This window comes from Bos taurus, chromosome 10 (genome assembly GCF_002263795.3).
Source record: "Bos taurus isolate L1 Dominette 01449 registration number 42190680 breed Hereford chromosome 10, ARS-UCD2.0, whole genome shotgun sequence".
Classification (NCBI taxonomy): Eukaryota; Metazoa; Chordata; class Mammalia; order Artiodactyla; family Bovidae; genus Bos; species Bos taurus.
In genome coordinates this window covers 33,859,850-33,886,932 of record NC_037337.1, presented here as the reverse complement: position 1 = coordinate 33,886,932, position 27,083 = coordinate 33,859,850, and the positions used below count along the sequence as shown (strand labels likewise).

At 37.2% G+C, this 27,083-nt stretch overlaps 1 protein-coding gene and 1 non-coding gene across 2 annotated transcripts in view; one reads left to right on the top strand and one right to left on the bottom strand.

The window, feature by feature from the left end:
- The window catches only part of SPRED1 (sprouty related EVH1 domain containing 1), a 118,985-nt gene that overhangs the window by 80,011 nt on the left and 11,891 nt on the right, over positions 1 to 27,083 (bottom strand). The gene's annotated exons all lie outside the window — the stretch shown is intronic.
- Positions 18,579 to 18,712, top strand: LOC112448607 (small nucleolar RNA SNORA70). The gene has a single exon (XR_003036990.1). It is a non-coding gene; the product is annotated as a small nucleolar RNA SNORA70 (small nucleolar RNA).

The following is a 27,083-nucleotide window of genomic DNA, read 5'->3' as shown; positions in this document are numbered from 1 at the left end:
CATACTTTTAATAATGAACATAACATCACCTAATAAAGAAGAATAAAGTACTTATATCCTGCAAAATGGTATCTCACAAATATTGTAAATGAAAAAAGATCACATATTGTATGATTTCGTTTATATGAAACATCCAGAAGAGACAAATCTACACACAGAAAACAGACTGGTGGTTGCCAGGGGATTAGGGGTGGGGTAAAGCAGAGTAACTGCTAAATGGATATGGGTTTGGTAGCTGTTTTGTTTTGTTTCTGGCCTTGCAGCTTGCAAGATCTTAGTTTCCTATCCCAACCAGAGACTGAACCTGGGCCCTCAGCAGTGAAAGTGAAGTCTTAACCCCTGGACCATAAGGGAATTCCCATGAATTTGTTTTTTTAAGGGTGATGAAAGGGTTGGAACTACACAGAGATGGTGGCTGCACACAACATGAACATACTAAATGCCACTAAACTGTACACTTTAAATGGTTAAATTTATGTTGTATGTGAATTTAACCTCCATTTAAAAAAAGTAAAAGCAGGTGGAATTAATGTTAATGTGTCAGTCATTCAGTCGTATCTGACTCTGACCCCATGAACTGTATCCTACCAGGCTCATCTGTCCAGGGGTGGATTGCCATTTCCTTCTCCAATTAATGTTAATAGTATACTTTAATCCATTATATCCCAACATATCATTAAAATAGGTAATATAAAATAATCAATGAGGTATTTTACATTTTTTTTCATACCAAGTCTTTGAAATTTGGTGCACATTTTACAAACATATATGCTATGCTATGCTATGCTAAGTCACTTCAGTCATGTCCGACTCTGTGTGACCCCATAGACGGCAGCCCACCAGGCTCCCCTGTCCCTGGGATTCTCCAGGCAAGAACACTGGAGTGGGTTGCCATTTCCTTCTCCAATGCGTGAAAGTGAAAAGAGAAAGTGAAGTCGCTCAGTCATGTCCGACTCTTAGCGACCCCATGGACTGCAGCCCACCAGGCTCCTCCGTCCATGGGATTTTCCAGGCAAGAGTACTGGAGTGGGGTGCCATTGCCTTCTCTGACAAACATATATAGCACATGTCAATTCTGACTAGTGCTCAATAGTTATATGGAGCCAACAGCTACCTTACTGGCCAGAGAATCTTATTAAAAAGATTACAAAAATAAGTTGTCAGGTAAGAATTTATTGAAACAAGACATTCTTAAAATTAGGAATACTCACTTTCTATCTTAAAACACTTGTGGGTAATCTCTAGTACTTTCTTTTTTACAAATGTAAGTAGCCATGAAATAAATAAATGTATGTATAATCCTACCTTCAATCATATTTTCTCCCTGAAATTGTCTTTACAGATTGGTAAAAGATCATCACTTAACTCTCCTATTGTCTTTTAAAGACTATAAAAGCCCCTTCTGATGAACTCAATGTATTCATTACATATCTTTCACCAGGCGCTTATTAACTTTATGACTCCTCTAAGATTATCTTTTATTCCTCCCATTTATCACATCTTAAACTTCCCTGTACCACCAACAGTGCCTTGTATACAGCAAGAACTTAACAGTTAACATTTTCCTGTTTCATCATTACTCTCTCCCCTACTACGCCTAATAAACAGTATTTCACATGCAGGTAATGATGATACCAAAAGGACAACTGCAACATCCTCAGTTCAGTTACAACAGAATGAAATCCCATGGGTATACAATTGTGAATGTATGGAAACACTCTTAGTTTATAAGCCCCACATTCCAAAGAAGAACCGAAATATGTCATTACAGTCCATGGACATAGCTTCCTCAAGTCCTGGCAAGGTAAACAAATATACCCCACTCAAGGCAAATCAAAGTTCTGGCTTCCCACCAGGTATATACACTTAGTTCATTCACAATCCTCCCAAGGCAAATGCCATTTACCAATCAGCAATGTTGCCTTGTGAGCTTCCCAGGTGGCACCAGTGGTAAAGAATCCACTTGCCAATGGAGCAGACACAGAGACATGGGTTCAGTCCCTGGGTTGGGAAGATCCCCTGGAAGAGGCCAATGGCCACCTACTCAGTGTTCTTGGCTGATGAATTCCATGGACAGAGAAGAGCTGCAAACAGCTGAGCACACAGGCACGTACAATGCACAATGTCGCCTGCTAACACAACTGATGTTCTATCTTCACCAAAATTCCTGAGGGCCAGAGCCGAACCCAAAGTCATTTTTCATAAAGGAGAAAAGATTTGGTTAGGTCTTTATTATGCAAAACAAGAGAAATTGCTAAGTAGATGGGGACACACTTACAGAAGGAAGTGCTTGCTCAATGTAATTCACCTTACTGGTATCATTGATCAGAAAACGGGTATTACCTAATTATATGCAACTTAAATTATAACAATATTCTGTTTAAGACTAAAGTTTCTTACACATGTATTTTTAATAGTACAAGTTCTAAATGTGAGAACACTGCTGTTTTCAACAAGCAAACTATCTTCCAACAACATCTCAACTGAAATGTCACTGATGGGGCAAAAAAAACTCTAGTAAAACCTTATTTAGAAAGTGGACTGTGATGGAACATTTAGAAATAACCATCTGATATGTATCTGGAGTTGTGGGGACAAAGAGCAGGTGAGAAAGTTTATAAGTGCCAGATAATTTGTGTTGGCAGAGTAGAATTTAAAAGTGGGAAGACAGGACATATGCTCCTCCAAATCAAGCCTTCTGAGGAGAAAGTCTGGCACCTGCCAATTAATGAAAGGTACAGGGATTCCCCTTGGGGATCAAAACAAAGACATTCTCAATATTTCTCCAGTTAGACTAAAATAACTAAGATTCAATTTGCAAACTACTTTTTCTTCCCTTGTAGTGAAGTTTTTTAGCTCCTCAATTTTTCCATATCCAATTACTTAGACAGTAAGTGACAGCAAGGATTCGAAGGTCTGAATAGAAATCCTATGCTTTTTATCACTGTTACAACCAAGCAAATGCACGATTGATATAGCTCACTGATAAAAAATGATATTCACATTTATATGTATTCATTTACTCAAAAATAAATTTTTTAATCTCATTTTTCACAGTTCCAAAAAGCTGTTGGGATTCCTGTACATTAAGTAATTTCTCTTGCATGTGTACATATGCATGCATGTGCGCGCACACACACAACTAGCTGCGTGTGGACACAATATACAAATGTTAATATGGGAATTTACCAGGATCCCTGCTATTGAGCTGTTTGCAGTATGCTGCTAATGCTTCAAACAGGAAGGGTTTTAATTTTAAATAAAACTGACTTCATTGTAAAGTTGGCTCTGGTTAAGCTTCCTTATGTATCTCCACCAACCCAATTAGCTCTAGAAATCAAAATTTTTATAGTTGCAGCAGAGAATGCCTCTTTTCAGCATTCTCAAAAGTCCTAGAATTGAGTCTCACTGTCTCTCATTTGTCTGCCCTAAACCAATCACATCCATGAACCCACTCAAACCTAAAGGCCTAAACGTAAAGGGATAATTTCCAACCCCCCCAAAATACAGAGCTCTGAACAGAAGAGGAATTGAGGTGTACTTGACATAATAAGACAACTGATGACCATTACAATATTGAAGAAGATAACATGAGCTGGGATTCAAGATAAGATAAAAAATTATTCAAAATGGGTTGCATGTCATAAAATAGGCCAAAAGAGTATGCAATATAACTTCTTGCTTGAGTTGGAAGATTATTGAAGACAACAAAAATGAATTAGACTAAACAGGAATCCTACTGGTGAAGGCCTTGCATATTCAAAAGGGAACTATTCTAGGCTTCTGTGCAGGGAGGATATAATTAAATTGGTGTGTGTATGTACATGGTCAGATATGTACAACACTTTGGGACCTCACGGGCTGTAGCCCGCCAGTCTCCTCGCTCCATGGAATTTTCCAGACAAGAATACTGGAGTGGGTTGCCATTTCCTCCTCCAGGAGATGTGCCCGACCCAGGGATCGAACCTGTGATTTTTGCCTCTCCTGCACTGCAGGCAGATTCTTTACCACTAGCATCACTTGAGAAGCCAATTAAATTGATATCTAAGAGTAATTATATGGAAAAATCGATCAGGAAACTTGGGAAGATTCAGAAAGCAGAGAGAGAAAGGCAGCTAGGAAGATGTTATTTGAATCCAAATGCTATTTCAATAATGAAACCTGGGAACACAACAGTGTCTTTACAGGTAGAAGTTCAAGGTAGAATCCTCAATTTATTCTTTGAAACAGATCAAATTTCATGAAAATAAGGAGAGGATACAAAAAATACAGTAGTCAAAAATAACGTCCAAGATTGTAAGCTTGTAAAGGTTCAGTCCAGTGGTGGTACAGAGTGTAAAGGATGCAGAAAAGAATCTGTCGTCAATCTAGAATAAGAGTTGGCATCAATTATAGTGAGAACACTCAAAGGAAATAAAAAGCCATGGAGAACATAAGTAATCCAACAGTTCCAAGCATATAATAGATATCTGATTTAAAAATCAGAAATAAGGAAGAAGACTGGATGTCTTTTACAAGAAAATATATTAAACAAAAAGTATCCAAAAAATGAGTAAGACACAGCCCCTGTTCTCAAAGAAATCACAATACAACTAACTTGAATTCTAAGAGCAATAATTTTTTAATTACCACTAATTCTGGTAATGGAAGCTTCAAAAATGCATTAAAAGCCTGTAAAAAAGAAAAGCAGGCTATACTGAGACTAAACTTCGGAAGAAATACTCCTCCTTTTAAAAGGAAGAAGAAAGGAGTCAGTGATATGGGTCAAGTACCAAGATAGGTAGGAAAATTTGAGGAATACAATGTTATGAAAACCAAGACAATGGTTTTGTCTTAAAATGCCAAAGAGAAGCCTAGTTTACTGGAAATTTGATTTGAATGCAAAAGTACTAATGGACTGATACACTAAACGTAGAATACTCATTTCTCTAGGAATAGAGAATTAAAGTAATAATTCAGATTCTGTTAATATCTTTCTGTTAAAGCATTTTAAGACTGTTAGAAAGGAATTACTAACTATAAATAAATGTTTGAATTTTCTCTCTTCTCATTTCACAGAAGACCCAAGATTCGGCCTATAAGACACCTCTAATAGTATCTGAGATCTTAAAGTAAAGGTCAAAAACGAATGAAGATTACTACTTTAAGTGCTTATAATACTTGTCGTGGTGGGAACTCTGGCCATCTAAAGGGAATATATAACACTCCATTCTAGCAGCTGCCTTGCAGGAATGCAAGTTCAGTATTATGAAAATATTTTGATCTTTTCAGAGAAGCTGGAAATCCTGCCTGTATCAAGTCCCTTGATTTCTTAAATACTGGTTCATTTCTATGTAGACTGGTTTCACCTGCAGTTTTTATCTTCTGTCTTAAATAGTGAATCTTTAGTTGAACAGAAATAAAAAGTTTTTATACACGTTAATGACTGTACTTCTTTTTAACTGAAAAACTACGCAAATAAACACAGCATTTGGGATCTCCAACACATTGCAAGAAATAAGAAACATCAAGTAACCAATTAGTACTTTATCTTTAAGTCCCTAAACTAAACGTCACTTTAATTTATTTTCATTACACTTTGGTCTTAAACACAAAAACTGCAAAATCCAACAAATTCTTTCATAATGAGCACATTAATGACCAGGAATTAATGGCCAAACCTGCTCCAGACAAAAATTTCACTGGTTCGGTGCTGGAGAAAATGCTTCAGCACCCCTTGGACAGCAAGAAAATCAAACCAGTCAATCCTAAACGCAATCAATACCGAAAATATACTGGAAGGACTGATGCTAAAATGAAGCTCCAATACTTTGGCCACCTGATGCAAAGAGCCGACTCAATGGAAAAGATCCTGATGCTAGGAAAGACTCAGGGCAGGAGGAAAAGGGGGCGACAGAGGATGAGATGGTTGGATAACATCACCCAGTCAATGGATATGAGTTTGAGCAAACTCTGGAAAATAGTGAAAGACCGGGAAGCCTGGCATGCTTCATTCAGTCCATGGGGCTGAAGAGGTTGGACAGGACTTAGCAACTGTTGTTACATGGTATTTTGCTATAATTTACTTAACTAATTTTAGAAATCCTGAGATATAAAATACCAATTTTAGCAGTTTTTTCAGTTGCTTTTTCCTGACAATCGTACTTTATTTCTTTTGAAAAAAAAAATCATTGTATAAATAAAAATTTTCTTCTAAAAAGAATCAAACAAAAAAATCCATTATGCTAATGAAGAAGCTAGTCATAGAAGTACGTGTATTATAAGATTCCATTTATATGAAATATCCAGACAGGCAAATCCACAAAGTATGAATGGTGGTTGTCTAGAGCTGGGGAGAGGGTTGAGGGGAAACAGTGAGATGGCAGATAGGGATGGGATTTCCTCTGGTGTGCTGGGAATGTTCTACAATTAATTGCAATGATGACTACATCTCTGCAAATATACCAAAACCCATTGAATTTTAGACTCTAAATCAGTGAATTGTATGCTATATGGATGATATCTCCATAAAGTTACTATTAAAAAAAAAATCCATTGGTTCAGAGGTTCCAAAACTCATGTTCATTCTCTAAGTATTATATGGAGATCTTTTTAAAAAACAGACTCCCAAAGTCTACTGTCTACTGCCTTGATTCCAAAAGGATGAGACTTAGGAATGCTGTATTTTAAATTTTCTGAAGGAGTTTTGATGTGTAGCTCTATTGGGGAATAATTACTTACTCAGAATATTAATAAACTATAAAACTAATCCTCATTTTGAATAAATTGATTAAAATCTATCACATAAATTCTATTCAGAATACTTTATTCCCTATCACTTCAGGCAATATAGCCAGGTTACTCTTGTATTCGGCTTTGCTGCTAAGTCACTTCAGTCGTGTCCGAGTCTGTGTGACCCCATAGATGGCAGCCCACCAGGCTCCCCCATCCCTGAGATTCTCCAGGCAAGAACACTGGAGTGGGTTGCCATTTCCTTCTCCAATGCATGAAAGTGAAAAACGAAAGCGAAGTTGCTCAGTCGTGTCCAACTCCTAGCGACCCCATGGACTGCAGCCCACCAGGCTCCTCCATCCATGGGATTTTCCAGGCAAGAGTACTGGAGTGGGGTGCCATTGCCTTCTCCTGTATTCAGCTTTAGATAATCTTAAAAATTAAGTTCCAAAAGAAAGCACTAACTCAAGAATTCAATATACATAACTAAACGACTGATTTAAAACAGCTTGGCAATCTAAAATCTTTTAACAGCTCATTACCATGACTTATAAAAGACATAAAACAGCACTTCTCTGACTACCTCTCCTAGCTCACTCACGATCTCCAACCACAACAGCATTCTTTCCACTCTTTAAATGGTTTCCCTCTACCCCAGATCCTCTGCACTTACTTGGCGACTCCTCTGAGATATTCTACTGGTTTCCTCCTTAAGTGTTAGATAACATGAATCCTCCTCAAATTAGACTCACCCAATCTAAAGGAAATCAGTCCTTGGTGTTCACTGGAAGGACTGATGCTAAAGCTAAAACTCCAATACTTTGGCCATCTCATGCGAAGAATTGACTCATTGGAAAAGACTCTGATGCTGGGAAGGATTGGGGGCAGGAGGAGAAGGGGATGACAGAGGATGAGATGGCTGGATGGCATCACCGACTCGAAGGACACGAGTTTGAGTGAACTCCAGGAGTTGGTGATGGACAGAGAGGCCTGGTGTGCTGCAATTCATGGGGTCACAAGGAGTCAAACACGACTGAGCAACTGAACTGAACTGAATCTAAACTAGTTCCAACATCCAGCTTCCCTCCACTCTTATGTATTACACTCTATTTCTTTTCTTGGTATTATTTTCCTCATAATGCTTATGACTATCTGAAATTATCTTACTTACTTCTTTAGGTATTTATTGTCTGTCTCCTATTAATAGAACTTATATTCCACATGAGCAGGGATGTTGTTTTCCTCATTTACTACTGTATTGAGTAGAATGTAATTAGAGATGTAGTTTGTGATCAGTATGTATGTAATTGTTGAGTAAAGGAACAGAAAAACATACAACCCCATCTTACTTTTAAATATGCCACACTGATAAGCCTCTGTGAAGACAATATTTGTTTTATACAATTTTTAGTACTAAGCAAGATTAAAATGGGAAATTTTCATTATCTACCTTCCTCTACTTTTCTCCTCTGAGCCCGTTCCTCCAGAAGCAGTCATTCCCCTGCACCTTTGTGGTCAAGTAATTTTAATTTGGGACAGGTAAGTCTAAGAGCCTCCAAAACCAACTCTAACAACATTGAGAGTTGCAAGCAAGTACATTCTTACAATCCAAGCAAAACCCAAAAGATATAAATTAAAACTTGTTTCAATTACGTGTCATTCAGGGAAGACTACCAAGGATCTCAGAGTGATTTGTTTTCCCAGGAAACAAGTGCACTCTGGATCTTTTAAGAGCTTAAGGATGAATGGAGGTAAATTAGAAAGAAGAGGAAACATGAAGGAAGGGATAGTGCTTTTTCTTATTGAAGACTACTTTCTGTAAAAGACACCACTTTCTTCAAGGAGTTCACCATCTAAAATGCATTATTAAAGAGCATGATAGACAATACAGATAGCAACATAATAATGTGTACTATAAATAAAAACACATAGAAACATGAGCAGAGTTTTAAAAGGAAAACACTATTTTACATAGCTTGTAGCCCAAGATTCAAATGCTGAAAAATAAACTAATCTGGGAGTGAAAATACATTGTTTCAGACTTTACTACCTTGAAAGATGCTAAAAAAAATTTCAACATTAACTCTTGAAAATATTCTTGAAAGAATATATATTGCTAAAGAAATACAGAAATCAGTTCAGTTTAGTTACTCAGTCTTGTCTGACTCTTTGCGACCCCATGGACTGCAGCACGCCAGGCTTCCCTGTTCATCACCAACTCCTGGAGCTTGGCCAAACTCATTTCCATTCAGTCAGTGGTGCCATCCAACCATCTCATCCTCTGTTGTCCCCTTCTCCTCCTGCCTGCAATCTTTCCCAGCATCAGGGTCTTTCCCAGTCTTTCCCAGCATCCAGTGAGTCAGTTCTTCACATCAGGTGGCCAAGTATTGGGAGTTTCAGCCTCAGCATCAGTCCTTCCAATGAATATTCAGGACTGATTTCCTTTAGGATTGACAGGTTGGATCTCCTTGCAGTCCAAGAGACTCTCAAGAGTCTTCTCCAACCCCACAGTTCAAAAACATCAATTCTTTGGCATTCAGCTTTCTTTATAGTTCAACTCTCACATCCATACAAGGACTATTGGAAAAACCATAGCTTTGACTAGATGGACCTTTGTCGACAAAGTTAATACAGAAAAATACTTATCTAACAGGTAAAGGCTATTAAAAAGCTCCATAATTACTACACACTGCTAAGTGAAAATATCTGAGGCACTTCTATTATAACCAGCTATAGGACATTTCTGAGGAAGTTAAAAAATTAATATTACAGTAATATGATTAAAGAGGAGTGAGGGAGGAAAAGAGAAATTAAGTACATATTTAAAAATTATCCTTATTTAAAATTATATGATTGCTTTTAACACAAATTTTTTATTAGAAAAATAAGGATATTCTGTTTCTAATCCTGCCCATAGGAAGCTTGGAAGCCACCAATCTCTGCTAACAATAAATAAAAAGCTTAACAAACTGAAAAATCAACACTTCCTGGGATCAGTAACAAAAGTGAGGTCACAGGGCAAACTACTGCCCCCAACCTTGAAGAGGCAGAGACTGTGGAGAATGACAGTTTATCGGATCAGAAGCCTGAGGGCAAAGAGCTCTTTGGGACATAGTGCTGTGGCAGGGGGTGGGGGTATTGATGGGCTGCTGGAGACTGGGAGTGAACAATTCTGAGATTAAAAATTCAGTCCTCAAAATGCACCCCCCCCTTTTGTTAGTTTTCCTTCCTGGCACTCTAACAAGTCCTCACAGCAAATATCAGGGAAAATTCCCTCATATTTCCAGAAGAGGGAAAGAAAGCATTTTGAAATACACTGGAGCACACTGTTCTTCTTAACAAAGCTTGACTTCAGGAGAAATTATTTAACCAGAGTTTAACCTCCTAAATGGGTTTTCCTGGTGGCTCAGAAGTAAAGAATCCACATGCCAATGCAGGAGAAATAGGTTCAATCCCTGGGTCAGGAGTATCCCCTAGAGAAGGAAATAGCAACCCCCTCCAGTATTCTTGCATGGGAAATCCCATGGACAGAGGAGCCTGGTGGGCTACAGTCCAAGGGGTTGCAAAGGAGTCAGACACAACTGGTTGACTAAAACAACAATAACCACCTATAGTTGTATCAGAACCTAACTGACCTAAGGGAAGGTAAACAAATACCCAACTACAACCCAATTCAGCCATCTTGTCCTCCTTAAGAGGGGTAAGATCTTAGAAACAGCATTTAAGAAGTTCACAATCCAGAGACACAGGATCACAAAAAGCTAAGTTCTGGAGACCAAATGTTCAGCAATGTGATTATAATTAACAATACTGAATTATATACTTGAAGTTTGCTAACTGTTCATTTTAAATGTTCTTAACAGAAAAAAGAAAAAAAATACCTATATGCTGTGATAGATATGCTAATTACACTGACTGCTGAGATTATTTTATAATGTATACAGATGTCAAAACACTAAGATGTAAATCTTAAGTATAAAGAATTTTTGTCAGTTATAATTCAATAAAGCTGGAGCAAAAAAAAGACTGAAACTTAATAACAGAACTGGGGGGCTTCCCCTGTGGCTCAACTGCCAATGCAGGAGATGCAGACGCGGGTTCGATCCCTGGGTGGGAAAGGTCCCTGGAGAAGGAAATGGCAACCTGCTCCAGTGTTCTTGCCTGGAAAATCCTATAGACAGAGGAGCCTGGCAGGCTACAGTCCATGTGGTGACAAAGAGTCAGACACAACTGAGTGCGTGGGTACACACGCGCATGTGCACACACACAATAACAGAGCTATAAAACACTTTCCTACCCATCCCCTACACACACACACACACACACACACACACACTTTACCACATTACTAACGGCCTATTTATAGCTTTTCAGTCAATACATCATGTCTGGCTATCAAGAAAAAATTACAAGGCATATCATAATAAAAGGTAACAAACACAATTTAAAGAAACAAAGGATCAGAACCAGACTCAGACGTGGTAGAGATGTTGGAATTACCAAACCAAGAATTTAAAACAACTGTGATTACTATGCTACAACACCAAGAATAAACCCTAAATGTTAACTATGGACTCTGGGTGATAATGATGATTGATGTGTAGGTTCATCAATTGTAACAAATGTTCCATTCTAGTGGGGGAGGTTGACAACGTAACAGTTAGGTACCTGTTTGGGCAGGCAGTGTGTGGCAAATCTGTACCTCCCCGTCAGTTTTACTGTGAACCTCAAACTTCTCTAAAAAATAAGGTCTACTAAAAAAAAAAACAAGAAAGCATAGTGTAGCAGATGGATATAAAAAAATACATAAAAATTAACTGGCTTTCTTCTTTACCAGTGAGTTAAGATTATTAAAAGAGCTAATCTACAACAATTAAACATAAAATTACTAAAATGAAATGTGCAGGATCAACAGAAAGAAATCTTTAAAATGTTTATGAAGAGCATAAATGACCTGAACAGATAAAAGCACAGTTTATGTTTTCTAAAAGCAAAACTCAATATTACAAAGATGACAATTCTGTCTAAATTCTGTTTATCTACTGGAAATTCAGTTTAAAATATCAATGGACTTTTTTGAGGAAGAAGGTAACTTAAAAATAAAAGTGTCTTTAGCATATTTAGAAGCCAAGAACATTTGAGTGGTCTTTAAAAAACCTAAGGGACTTCCCTAGCAGTCCAGTGGTTTAGACTCCACACTTCTAAGGCAAGGGGTGCAGGTCTGATCCCTGGTTGGAGAACTAAGATCTCATACACAACCTGCGGTGTGGTCAAAAAAATAAAAACAAAAACGTAAGTCAGGTCATATGACTCTTGCTGAAAACTCTGCAAGAGCTATATATTTCACTCATGGTAAGAGGCCAAATCCTGAAGACCCAGTTTTAGAGAAATAGTAAGATAAAATGTGCATAATATACCTTAAAAAAATTCTAGAAAAATTCACAGCAGTCAGAGGTAACCTTTATTCTCTTCTTTTATAATCACAAAAACAATCAAAGTACCAAAACGAAACAAAGCAATCCAGGGTCTAACAACATTTAACAGCAAAACTTATGTAGCTTTTACTATATACCCAATCTATTTGGAGTAAAGTTATTATTTTTAATTCCAAAATAACCCTGCAAAATGGTGTTAATCCTATATAACAGGTAAGGAAACTAAAGTTTCAAGAGGTTAAGTAAGCATAAATGACTTTCTTATAAGTGACTGAACAAGAATTTAAAATTTATGCTGTTGTAGTTCTTCTCTGCAATTTAAAAAGCTGTGACTAGAAGGTAAAGAAAAAAGCTGCTCTTTATCCCCAGCTTCATTTATGTAAAATAAGAATAGTATTTGGAATATTCTTTATCAATTATATTTTTCATTTTTCTACAATTTTATCAGTCTAAATGTAGAAGTATAGCAGTTACTTAAAAAAAATGATTAAAAAAAATTATTCCATGATCTTGACTCCCCCTTCTGCAGAGAAAAATGTTTCAAATCTGTAATTGTAAATTCACAAAGTAAACATGTCCTCCTTGACAACACAACACATTTATACAAAGCCTAATACCACTTCGTGCCCTGCCCCGCAAAATGTTCATATCTCATGGAAACACACTAAAACTTAGGAGACACTTTTAAATTATGAGCAATACTGGATTTAAATCAGCATCGTGGTTCTCATACAGTGTTTTAAAAACTAAAACAGCGTGCTATTAAGGCTCTTATAAACTACAGGCCATGGTCCTCAGGTGAAATTAAAAACAGGTAATGTTGAAATGAAAACAGCCATCACCAAACAAATTTTAATCATCATCACACAAATTATAAGCTTTTATTTTAAAAGCTGTAGTAAGTAAAAGATTACAGTTAAGATGTAAAGAATACATTTCTCATTGATACTAGGAAACAGGCATCAGTTCAGTTGCTCAGTCGTGTCCGACTCTTTGCGACGCCATGAACTGCAACACACCAGGCTTCCCTGTCTATCACCAACTCCCGGAGCTTGCTCAAACTCCCGTCCATCAAGTCAGTGATGCCATCCAACCATCTCATCCTCTGTCATCCCCTTCTCCTGCCTCTAATCTTTCCCAACATTAAGGTCTTTTCCAGTAAGTCAGTTCTTCACATCAGGTAGCCAAAGTATTGGAGTTTCAGCTTCAGCATCAGTCTTTCCAATGAATAGTCAGGGCTCATTTCCTTTAGGATGGACTGGTTGGATCTCCTGCAGTCCAAGGGACTCTCAAGAGTCTTCTTCAGGATCATAATTTGAAAGCATCAACTCTTAGGTGCCTGGCCTTCTTTATCACCCCACTCTCACAACCAATAGAACATAACTACTAGAAAAACCAGATTTTGACTGTATGGACCTTTGTTGGCAAAGTGATGTCTCTGCTTTTTAATACACTAAGTTAGTGATTAATTCTGGATAAGAATATAGATGATCATTATCTTCTTTGCATCTGTTTTTTACTTTTCTAAAAATAAAGAACTCACCCTAAAGCTAAAAATAAACTATTTCATGCCAATATTCTGCTGCCCAGCAAGTGAACTAAACCACGCTTTCAGAGATGCTTTTTTATTTATCTGCTGTTCCTATTAAACCCCTCTAAAGAGGCAAATCATATATTATCCTCCAACTTAATTGGTTATATTTTAGGAATTACTGTTTGATACCAGTAGGTATCAAGGACTCCTAAAAATAAAGAAGAGAATGATATTCCACATAAATCATTTCCCTTAACAGAGATTAGGGGAAAAATCTGTAGTGGAAAGAACATTGAATTAACAGCCATAAAGTCAAAGTTTCCACTGAGAGTGATACAATGCAACTTTAACAGTTTGGGCAAGTTCAGATCAGATCAGTTGCTCAATCGTGTCCGACTCTTTGTGACCCCATGAATCACAGCACGCCAGGCCTCCCTGTCCATCACCAACTCCCGGAGTTCACCCAGATAGTGATGCCATCCAGCCATCTCATCCTCTGTCGTCCCCTTCTCCTCTTGCCCCCAATCCCTCCCAGCATCAGAGTCTTTTCCAATGAGTCAACTCTTTGCATGAGGTGGCCAAAGTACTGGAGTTTCAGCTTTAGCATCATTCCTTCCAAAGAAATCCCAGGGCTGATCTCCTTTAGAATGGACTGGTTGGATCTCCTTGCAGTCCAAGGGACTCTCAAGAGTCTTCTCCGACACCACAGTTCAAAAGCATCAATTCTTCTGCACTCAGCCTTCTTCACAGTCCAACTCTCACATCCATACATGACCACAGGAAAAACCATAGCCTTGACTAGATGGACCTTTGTTGGCAAAGTAATGTCTCTGCTTTTGAATATGCTATCTAGGTTGGTCATAACTTTCCTTCCAAGGAGTAAGCATCTTTTAATTTCATGGCTGCAGTCACCATCTGCAGTGATTTTGGAGCCCAGAAAAATAAAGTCTGACACTGTTTCCACTGTTTCCCCATCTATTTCCCATGAAGTGATGGGACCGGATGCCATGATCTTCGTTTTATGGCCTTAGTACCCTTTTCCAAAAAAATCAGAGATAAAGATGCTATTTAATCAAATCCCTTTCTCATTCCCAATTTCTTTGATTCTATGAATTATCCAATAGTCACAAAATTATCCCAAGTAGTCCATCATAGTATCTGTCAATTATTAGTGTTTATTCTACTGTTGAACTTTTGATGTTTCTTTGCAATGTATTAGTTACTTCTGCTATTACCCCTACTATTATTAACAGGCACCTAACTCTTCAGTACCTGCTATTTGCACAGTTCAATGCTTTCCATGAGTTATATTTAATCCTCAAGATAACCCTCCAAAGCAGATATAATTATTATCCTCATTTTACAGACATGATTTAAAAAAAACTCCAGGATCACAAAACTGGTAAGTGACAGAACTGGGCTTCCTACCTTGGCAGAATGACCTCAAAATCCCATATGTAGGTATATAGAATAAACTTTTTCATCACACCCTCAACCTGAGAACTAAGGGACACTCTGAAAGTGTGAATACATATATAACATAAACAGCGCTTCACACAGTGGGCAGCGTTCAACTTGGATTTAAAACCACTTTATGGTATTTATTAAGATTTTATGATCTTAGGCAAGTCATTTCTCTTTGCTCACATGGAATATGGGAAAAATAGTATCAATTCAAGAAGTTAATGCAAGAATTAGAAGCAACAACAAAGTGTGTATTTAAGTGTGCTCAGCCAACAGATATTGTTTAATGGTTGCATAACATTACTAAAATTATTAAGTGGCAGTACATTAAAAAGAGGTATATATAAATATATATTAACCTAAATACTATATATTTATTTAGCATGATTTATATATAATATATAAATCTCTAAGCCATTTAGATTCTTGGACAATGAATCAGTTCACAACAGCCCCAATCCCTCATCTACCTCAACCCTTCAGCTATTTATTGAGGGGAAAAAAATACCATTGTAAACAAACAAAATTCTCAGCATGATGTCCTTCCAAAACATATAAGCACATACTCAAATACTACCAATGTCCACCATACTGCCTTAACCACAGTAAACATATAATAAAATATTTTTCGAACTGTAAAGACTATTTTCTGTTTTGAAATATTATACTATGCCAAATTCAGACTTAAATTGAAGAAAGTAGGGAAAACCACTAAACCATTCAGGTATGACCTAAATCAAATCCCTTATGATTATATAGTAGAAGTGAGAAATAGATTTAAGGGAGTAGATCTGATAGAGTGCCTGATGAACTATAGACTGAGGTTCCTGACACTGTACAGGAGACAGGGATCAAGACCATCCCCATGGAAAAGAAATGCAAAAAAGCAAAATGGCTGTCTGGGGAGGCCTTACAAATAGTTGTGAAAAGAAGAGAAACGAAAAGCAAAGGAGAAAAGGAAAGATATAAGCATCTGAATGCAGAGTTCCAAAGAATAGCAAGAAGAGATAAGAAAGCCTTCCTCAGTGATCAATGCAAAGAAATAGAGGAAAACAACAGAATGGAAAAGACTAGAGATCTCTTCAAGGAAATTAAAGATACCAAGGGAACATTTCATGCAAAGATGGGCTCCATAAAGGACAGAAATGGTATGGACATAAGAGAAGCAGGAGATATTAAGAAGAGGTGGCAAGAATACACAGAAGAACTGTACAAAAAAGATCTTCATGACCAAGATAATCACGATGGTGTGATCACTCACCTAGAGCCAGACATCCTGGAATGTGAAGTCAGGTGGGCCTTAGAAAACATCACTACAAACAAAGCCAGTGGAGGTGATGCAATTCCAGTTGAGCTATTTCAAATCCTGAAAGATGATGCTGTGAAAGTGCTGCACTCAATATGCCAGCAAATTTGGAAAACTCAGCAGTGGCCACAGGACTGGAAAAGATCGGTTTTCACTCCAATCCCAAAGAAAGGCAATGCCAAAGAATGCTCAAACTACCACACAATTGCACTCATCTCACACACTAGTAAAGAAATGCTCAAAATTCTCCAAGCCAGGCTTCAACAGTACATGAATGAGAACTTCCAGATGTTCAAGCTGGTTTTAAAAAATGCAGAGGAACCAGAGATCAAATTGCCAACATCCGCTGGATCATCGAAAAAGCAAGAGAGTTCCAGAAAAGCATCTATTTCTGCTTTATTGACTATGCCAAAGCCTTTGACTGTGTGGATCACAATAAACTGTGGAAAATTCTGAAAGAGATGGGAATACCAGACCACCTGACTGCCTCTTGAGAAACCTATATGCAGGTCAGGAAGCAACAGTTAGAACTGGACATGGAACAACAGACTGGTTCCAAATAGGAAAAGGAGTACGTCAAGGCTGTGTATATTGTCACCCTGCTTATTTCACTTATATGCAGAGTACATCATGAGAAACGGTGGGCTGGAGGAAGTACAAGCTGGAATCAAGATTGCCGGGAGAAATATCAAGAACCTCAGATATGCAGATGATACCACCCTTATGGCAGAAAGTGAAGAGGAACTAAAAAGCCTCTTGATGAAAGTGAAAGTGGAGAGTGAAAAAGTTGGCTTAAAGCTCAACATTCAGAAAACTAAGATCATGGCATCCAATTCCATCACTTCATGGCAAATAGATGGGGCAACAGTGGAAACAGTGGCTGACTTTATTTCTGGGGGCTCCAAAATCACTCTAGATGATGAAGGCAGCCATGAAATTAAAAGACGCTTACTCCTTGGAAGAAAAGTTATAACCAACCTAGATAGCATATTCCAAAGCAGAGACATTACTTTGTCAACAAAGGTCCGTCTAATCAAGGCTATGGTTTTTCCAGGGTCATGTATGGATTCGAGAGCTGGACTGTGAAGAAAGCTGAGTGCTGAAGAATTGATGCTTTTGAACTGTGGTGTTGGAGAAGACTCTTGAGAGTCCCTTGAACTGCAAGGAGATCCAATCAATTCATTCTAAAGGACATCAGCCCTGGGATTTCTTTGGAAGGAATGACGCTAAAGCTGAAACTCCAGTACTTTGGTCACCTCATGTGAAGAGCTGACTCATTGGAAAGACTCTGATGCTGGGAGGGATTGGGGACAGGAGGAGAAGGGGAGACAGAGGATGAGATGGCTGGATGGCATCAGTGACTCGATGGACATGAGTTTGAGTGAACTCCGGGAGATGGTGATTGACAGGGAGGCCTGGAGTGCTGCGATTCATGGGGTCGCAAAGAGTCGGACAGGACTGAATGACTGAACTGACTATTTAATAATTTTCTTGAATATTAAGAACTAGAGTGTGCCTATCTGTTCCAAAAAAGACAAATAGTAGAATTAATGGAAATGACAAGTGTAAGGAAGGAACTACAGTGATACAGGAGAGCAAGTGGAAAGAATCTGAACTCTGGACTGAAAAGGCCTGAGTTTATGTCTCAACTCAATCACTTTTTTCTGACTTTTAACCTTCAATTTAGCTCTCTTCATTTGTAAAATGGGGTCTGCTCCACCAGCCTCACCCCAATGCCAATAAGCACATCTGTGTGTACACATGTGCTCAGTCAAGTCCAACTCTTTGTGACTCCACGGACTGTAGCCCACCAGGCTCCTTGTTCCATGGAATTTTCCAAGCAAGAATACTGGAGTAGGTTGCTATTTCCTACTCCAGGGGATCTTTCCTGGCCCAGGGATCAAACCTGCGTCTCCTGCATCTGCTGCACTGGCAGGTGGATTCTTTACCACTGTACCACGTGGCAAGCCCATAAGCACACCTACTACTCAGGTAACAGTTTCTCATTATAAGTCTCCAATAAAAGAAACTAGAGTTCCTTGGATAAATACAATGACTCTAAAGCTGTGGCAGGGAAAATATCAAATGAACGTAGAACATATTGTGAAGCCAAAATGGAAGTACTCATTTGCAGTCAGTTAAGCTGACTGTGCTCTTTTCCCTGAGGGGGCCTGGTGTACCATGGCTGCAAACAACAGCCTCTTCGCAGTGTATGCATCGTGTTGCCTATATGGGTTGCTCTAAGGGACCCTGGAGACAGCCCTTTCCAGTGGACACTCATGACTGGCATAGTGTCCCCAATCTAGGCCCCAGACAGGTATGCACAATGCCTTTGGAAAGCCTCAGGGCACACTGGCAAGTATCCAAACTGGTTAAGGCATAATGTCCATCTGTGCCAAGCTACAGAACAAGAAGCAACTAACTGAAGCCCTGACTAAGAACCTGGCAGACATCACGTTAACCAAATGATCAAAGCTCATATCATTAGTACAGGACGTATCACCGTCACAGACCTCCTGAAGCATGAACACACCTTCACTCTACAGCACTGTCACCCAAAACGTTTAACTTCAATTTAGTCAAGACTGAGCATCAGAATTTTGCAAACTGAAGAACATTCTACAAAATACTTGGTCAGTATTCTTCAAAATAGTTTCAAAATTATGAAACAAATACTGAAGAACTATTCCAGATTACAGGAAACAAAGAGACGTGAATACTTGCTACAACACGCAATGCTGGATTGGATCCTGAACTAGAAAAGGACACTAATAGAACAACTGATAAAACTTGAAATAAGGTCTGTAGATAATATTATTATCAGTGTTAATTTCCTGTTTGGCTGTTTAAGATACCAACATTTTAGAAAGCCAGTCAAAGAATATATGAATATTCTTGGTACATTTTTTCTTACCTTTTTGTAGGTCTAAAATTATTTCAAATTAAGACTGTACACACACATGAAATTTCTGAGGAAACACAGCAATATGAGAACTATTTTATGCTTGCTTTACCAGTATCTGCCACAAACTTTTGAAAGCTCTTTAGTATACAATAGAGAAAAATTCTCAAGATGATGTAGGCTGATGAGAGACAATGACAAAACAGCATGTGTATGTAAACCCTTCAATGCTTCTACCTTGTCCTCTCTGCCCATAAAATCTATAGTTTTTAATACAATAATTAAGAAGAAATGGAGAAAAATTACAGTAGCTTAAGTTCATGGCAAGTTACTTGACGAGTTTGGAACCGCAACAACGTACTTCACCTAAAATGCCCCCTTTGTCTTCCTATCAAATTTAGGCTTTTTGCACCATTTATCTAGCTTTGATAACACAGCTCATGTTCTTACACTAAAACCTGACCCACGTGGACTAAAATATTACAAATGACTCATTTCAAAGCTCTTGCTAACCAAAGAAATGATTTTTAAAAAGAAAAGATTAAAGTATTTTTAAGTAAACATTAATATATATAATTTATTTATATAGACTAGATTTATATGTATTAGATTTATATATAAAGATTTCATATCTTTTAAGTAAACATCAATAAATGTAACTATCTATAATACATAATCTAAAGTCATAAAAAGGCTAAGTTCACAATAATCATCTACTCTCAGCTCTAAGTTGTTAAGACACTAAATCTTTTTCCTTTGTTATAAAAATTTATTTTTATTTATTTGGCTACTCCAGGTCTTAGTTGCAGCATGTAGGATTTCTACCTTCACTGCGGCATGCGGGATTTTTTTAAATTGCAGCATGCTATATCTTTAGTTCCAGCACGTGAACTTAGTTGCAGCATCTGGGATCTAGTTCCCTCACCATGAATGGAACTCAGGGCTCTTGTGTTGGAGGCTTGGCGTCTTAGCCACTGGACCACCAGGGAAGTCCTTAACTTTTACCTTTCTTACACAGTAAAGAATCTGACTGCAATACCAGAGACCTGAGTTTGATCCCTGGGTTATGAAGATACCCTGGAGAAGGGCAGGGCTACCCACTCCAGTATTCTTGCCTGGAGAAATTCACAGCTTCTCTGCTGGCTCAGATGGTAAAGCATCTGCCTGCAATGCAGGAGACCTGGATTCAATCCCTGGGTGGGGAACATCTCCTAGAGAAGGGACTGGCAACTCACTCCAGTATTCTTGCCTGGAGAATCCCATGGACAGAGGAACCTGGCAGGCTACAGTCCACTGGGTCACAAAGAGTCAGAAACAACTGAGCGACTAACACTTCCACATTCAGACACAATCTATCCTACCATAAAAACTTCAAAGTGAATTGAAAGACAAGACTGTAGCTACTTTAATCACCAGATTACTGAACTACACACAAAGTTATATACATAACATGTAAACATGTCTTTCCAAAATGAAGTACTTTTTACTTTCAATGTTTTTCCTCACTCTTCTGGGACTATCTTTTCCAATAGCAGGGAATCAAGTCCTTCATTACCAAAGAACCAATCATGTATTTCCAGTATCAGACTGAGAACTCTGTGAAGGCAAAAAGACTCAGATTTTACTCATCTGTATCCCCAAAGCTTATCGGCTTAACACCAGAAAACTTTAAAAAATTTAGTTCCAATCTTTTCTCCAGCAAATAAGAAATGCTCATTAATGTTTGTTTTATCTATTTCACTCAGAATCAATATTAATGACTGTGCCAAAGCTAACAGCAATGTAAAAACCAGAAGAAGGACTAAATTTGACTAGTAAAAAATGCTGCAACACCCTGATCTCCATCTGTTTGGCTGTTTCTATCGGCCTGCCACTTCAGCACACATGTATGACTGATGCTTATAGGGCTCACTGCACTGCAACATTTAACTACCACTACATGTGCAGCACACACATAATGGATTTGAATTAACAGACTTTACTGAAACAGTTCTAACTGCTATTTTTACAGCACCTAAACACTTAAAGATCTGAGGTTGAGATAATATCCTACTTTGGCAAGATATACAGATAATTAAGTATATACAACTGGGTCTAGAACTTTGTCATTCAATATTAACCCAATAAACTGTCAAATAAACTGTCATCTATCACTAGAATCAGAATTTTAAAATAATATTTTATCTTAACTCAGTACCTAAAGGGTAAAACAAAAAACAAAACATTTACAGATCAAGTGGCAGCAGAGTACAAAGATGACTGGCTTAAAAAAACAAAACAAACAAAAAAACCCTCAAGAACAATACTTACAAACACTAAAGGAAAAAATTTCATTCAGCTCAACAGACGTATACACAAAAGCCTATGCTGAAATCAGTATATGTTCACGTCCATGCCAGAATTGTTAGCTACTTAATAGCTTGCTGATGTACAGATAATCACTCAGTCATGTCTGACTCTTTGCAACTCATGGACTATAGCCCCCCAGGCTCCTCTATCCATGGAATTCTCCAGGAAAGAATACTGGAGTAGGTAGCCATTCCCTTCTCCAGATGATCTTCCTAACCCAGGTCTCCTACACTGCAGGCAGATTCTTTATTGTCTGAGCCACCAGGGAAGCTGACAATATTCTGTTAAACATAAACAATTAACTTTAAGTGAAATTTTACAATGAAATAAAGCATTCTAAACTGTTTCACATCTTAAGATTTAAGAAACAGAAAATGTGAAAATTTTCTACATAGGAGACTATGTCAAGTTACAAAATACTAGAGCCAAAAATGCTAGGTATCATCTGAACCATCTTACTCATTCTACAAATGAGAAAACTTTGGTTTTTTAAGAAATTGCTTTTTAAAGGAAGACTACACAATGGATAATGCTAACACAAAATAATATAAAGAAACAATAACCAAAACTCACTATCAAAAGCAAATAAAGACCAAGAAACTGATGGGGACAGAGGAAAAGGAAAGGAGAAGGTAAATCCATAAATGGGCATTTGGAAAGGTAAGATATCCCGACCTAACGAAGTTTGAATCCTATCATGTACTAATAGGTTAGTCCTCTCATGCCTCAGCTTCCTCATCTATAAAACAGATGTAACAGTGCCCAACAGGATGGATGTGGGAATTTAAAAATTTATTAATTCATGTAAGCATTTAGAACAGTGTCTGTCACACAGTAAGCAAAAAAAAAAAAATGTTAGCAAATATCATCTGTTACATCTGTTATAAAAATGTAGTTTTTATACCTCTTCTCTTACACTGCCAGTAGGAGTACAAATTGGAACTGCATGGGGACAATTTTGTATTACCTTGTAAACTTGAAAATTTACAACATAACTTAAATCCAACTATTTTAACCCCAAATACATTAAAGAGAACCTTTAGCATATATGCATTAGAATACTGCAAAAAAGTTCACAGTGGTAACACTCATGATAGCAAATACCTAAAAATAACTCAAATATTCTTAGACAACAGACTGTCTATATTGTGGTAATGTAACACAATGGAGTATTATATGGCAGGGCAAATGAATAAAAAACTATAACAAAAAGAATGGAGACATCTTAAGACATTACTGAGCATAAAAAAAATCAGTTCAGGAGTTAATATACACTAAGTACATTCCTTTTGTTGTTTTTGTTTAGACGTATGGATTATAGCTTCAGGCTCCTCTGTCCATAGGATTTTCCAGGCAACAATATTGGAGTGCGTTGCCATTTCCTTTCAGGAGATCTTCTCAGTCCAGGGACTGAACCTGTGTCTCCTGCATTGGCAGGCAGATTCTTTACCACTGAGCCACCAGGGAAGCCCATATCCCCTTTATAGATTTCAAAAATAATGAGACACTGTTAGGCGTACATATACATGATAAAGGTTTTTTTAACAGGAAGTAAAGGAAATCAACCCTGAATGTTCACTGGAAGGACTGCTGCTAAAGCTCAAGCTCCAATACTTTGGCCAATACTTGATGTGAAGAGCCAACTCACTGGAAAAGACCCTGATGCTGGGAAGGATTGAAGGCAAAAGGAGAAGCAGGTGGCAAAAGATGAGATAGATAGCATCACCAACTCAACGGACATGAATGTGAGCAAACTCCTGGATATAGTGGATACAGAGAAGCCTGGCATGCTATAGTCTGTGGGGTGGCAAAGTCAACCTCATGGACAAGTTGGTGACTGAACAACAGCAACAAAATGATATACACAACACATGATAAAGTAACCTCTAGGAAGAGGTCAAAGGAATATAACAGCAGTATGTTAGGTAGATTTTAGCTATCATCAATGTCCTGATTCTTGGATTATACTAAGTGAATACTTGTCAAGTAAATAAAAAAGTAAAAATAACAGACTACAGAGGTCCATACATAAACCAATGATGACAGTACGAACCAAGATAATCATTAGTCTAATTTCGTGCACCAAAGGTTTTTAAAAAAAGAACTGAAAGTTAATCATAATCTGCTTTGGAATGAAAGGTCAAATGAGGTAATTCATGTTTGACATACAGCAAAATACTTAATACACTTCAGCAATTAATATTATCCAAAATGGAAGAACGTATCAGGATAAAATTCATACGATGTATAGAATAAATCGTAGAATAAAAGCCTATGATTTATAGACTAAAACACATTTCAAGATTTAAAATCTCCTCACACTAAACTAACCTCTTTCCCGTTTCCTGAAGTGGAAACCAAATCTAAAAAACACAGAAGCAGGCGTGCTGCAGTCCACAGAGGTCAAAAAGAGTTGGACACAACTTAGCGGCTGAACAACAACAAATAATCTTTAACTTAGCTATACTTTTTATATGTACCGATACCATTTAGTTCCCCAATCAGGCCCACACACTTCGATTCTAATTCCTAGGCTTTCCTCTTCTTCCTGAAGTCTTCTAAAACCTTTCCTTTTTCTGCCTTCTCTGCTTACTTCTATTTTTTTTCCCCCCAATCATCTAAAAAACACTTCTTCTCCCCATTGGTAAATCAAAACTCATACATACACAAATCCATTTTTATATAATTTTCATGCAAAAAGTAATTTATGGGTAAGAAAAGATTACTGTCTTCATAAGCACAGATGCTCAGACACTAAAAGACTTGCTCTAACTCACATAAGTAAATGGCAAAACTGAGACTAGAATCTGAGTTTCTTTTCTTTTCTATATAGATCTCCAGATTTTATAATGTGCCAACTGGCATAATTCTATTCTTTCTGATACAGGTAACTCACTATATATATAAATCATATGATCTATGTGACATTTTTAGAGAAACAAATCTTAAAATCCTTTCTATGTATTTTTTGCCTTTATAAAACTTTTAACATGAGTGCAAAAAAGAAAACTTCTGTGGGTAATTTCCTGCTATGTTCCAAGTTTCCTACAATGTGATTGTATTCTTTTTGTACTTCAAAAAGTTTCTATTAATCTTTGCTGGATTTTTACGTTCTTACTTTTTGTTTGAAAATGGCATCTGCTGTAATTACAGTGCACGATCATGACTTGCCCTTGAGCAACACCCTAATGTACTCTAAATGCTGCCTCTAACCAGAGTACACTTCCTCCCAGAAATGTGCCACACAAGTTAGAGGCATATAATGCCATAGGATATAAATACACAAAGACTTTACAGTTAAAAGTTTTCCTTTTTTCCTAATATAAATGATTAAAAACATTCCATTTCATATTGAAAAAACAACTCAATTATTGACTAAAATGCAATATTCATAGTATCTTTGAAATTGTTTATCAGATTTCAAAATAACTATATACTTTTTACAAGCTGCTTTGGGATACATTCCCAAATTCATGAATGATAAATTCAGGGCACTTCAGTGAAAGAAATCTGAGACGCAATGATGTAACGCTTATTATCTATAACCTAGCTTCAGTGATTCAAATCTGAATTCCCCTACAATGCCTCACAACTCAACCCTGAAATGCACTGCCCTGAGAATCCTATACCTTTTCATATTATCTATTTTCATGAAATAATAAGCTGAACATAAATATAAATCTTTAGTACCAATAAGGAGACACATCCTTAAAGGACAATATTCCATAAATTGCACTGTAGTTCAGAACCTGGCACTTTTAACTACAAGTGTCTTAAGCAGCATTATTTTTACACAGAATAGATAAAATATCCTATAATTCTAATCTACAGAATACAGAAATCAGCTTGTGTCATCTTAAGTCCAAGTTGTTTTACAAAAGGTTTTGTGTGTGTGTGTGTATGAATGCATGTATGTACCTATGCACACTTTGTTAAAAAATATAAAGTATTTGTTACTGTTACAGTCAAGAGTTTAAAAGCTGTTTTAGGGTATGGGCCTTGGAGTCTCCACCAGCTATTCAACTTTCTTAAGTCCCAGTTTTCTCACCTTTGTAATTGCAGGTAATACAGTAATAACATTTCAAGTAGCTGTTATCAAGACTAAATCTATCAAATGATTTTAAGACAATGCTGCTACTCATTCCAACATTAGCTGTCACTTAATTACATATTGGGAGCTATGTAAAAAACCCACAAGGTACTAAAGAATAAAAATGAAATCTAAGAAATATGAGAATGCATTTATAAATAATCCACAATAGGCAAAAAATACAATTGTTTGAAATCAACACTTCGTAATTAGAATTTAAGGCCACATATTCTTTGAAATTAAGTATTTCACTCCATAAATGTACCTAAGAAATTAATTGAACAGAAAAAAAAAACAAATGTATGCAGAAAAGATGCTCATTACAATTTTATTGATAAGTCAAGAGCTGGACACCAAAGTGTTCACTACCAAGAAAATACCTATGTAAACTTATGGTACAACTTGATGAACTATTATAGACATTAAAATAATGATTACTAAAAAAACCCATGTGTAAGTATAGAAATTAAGTATATTTGAGGAAAATAAATAATATTCATATATACACTATTAAAACGAATAAAAATATATCTGTACGGTACTAGAAACAACTGAAAACTATGCTAAGTTTTGTTCTTGTTTTGTCCTCCCCAAAACAAAGTCAGTGTCTTAGTCCATCAGCTTGCAGTAACAAAATACAACAGAATGGGGAAGGTAGCTAATAAACAACCGGAATTTAGTTTTCACAACTCTGGAGGCTGAGAAGTTCAAGATCGAGATGCCAGCATGGCTGGGTAAAGGCCTTCTTCCTGGTTCACAGCTAGGGACTTTTCACATGGTGCAAGGGACTCTGTGGAACCTCCGTCCTCATGATTTAAGGCCCCACACCATTATACCATTGTCTCTGGGGGTTAGGATTTCAACATACTAGTTTGGTGGGGATATTCAGATATCAGAAATCAATTAAAAGGATTCAGCTCAGTTTTCCTCCTACTAAGGACCTAGCTGAAATAGTGTAAAACCAAAAATGACTAGACATTAGCCAGTAATTATTAAGTCAAACTACTTTTGTATGATGTATGCTGGGACCGAGTACACAGTACAGATTCAGACTCAATAGGACCTATATAACTTAAAACTCAACATTCAAAAAACTAAGACCATGGCATCACTTCATGGCAAAGAGATGGGGTGGGGGGAATCAAAAAACAGTGACAGGCTTTATTTTCTTGGGCTCCAAAATCACTGCAGATGGTGACTACAATCATAAAATTAAAAGACACCTGCTCCTTGAAATAAAAGCTATGACCAACCTAGACAGCATATTAAAAAACAGAGACATTACTTTGCCA